Here is a 315-nt window from a genome sequence, read left to right on the forward strand (position 1 = left end):
TAGTTTAGTTGTAATTTTGATGTGGTTGTAAGAGGAGGCAGTACAGCATTTACTTACTCTGTCAGCTTGACTAGAGGCTCTGGGACAAGTTCTAAAACAGACTGGAAATAGATAAAAACAGAGAAATAGGTGTATAATCACCCTAGGTATAACAGTTATTAAGTAATGACTCCCAGGATGGCTGTGCAAGTTCTTATCTTAATTTAGACCTGCTAGTATAGGTATGCTCAGGGCACTGTACTGATAGGATAAATACAAACCCTATATAGCAGTCCCAAATCAGGAATTTGGGATGAAATTATTCATAGTCACCTC

The sequence above is a fragment of the Pteropus vampyrus genome, unplaced genomic scaffold, assembly GCF_000151845.1.
Source record: "Pteropus vampyrus isolate Shadow unplaced genomic scaffold, Pvam_2.0 Scaffold165, whole genome shotgun sequence".
In the NCBI taxonomy this organism is placed as follows: Eukaryota; Metazoa; Chordata; class Mammalia; order Chiroptera; family Pteropodidae; genus Pteropus; species Pteropus vampyrus.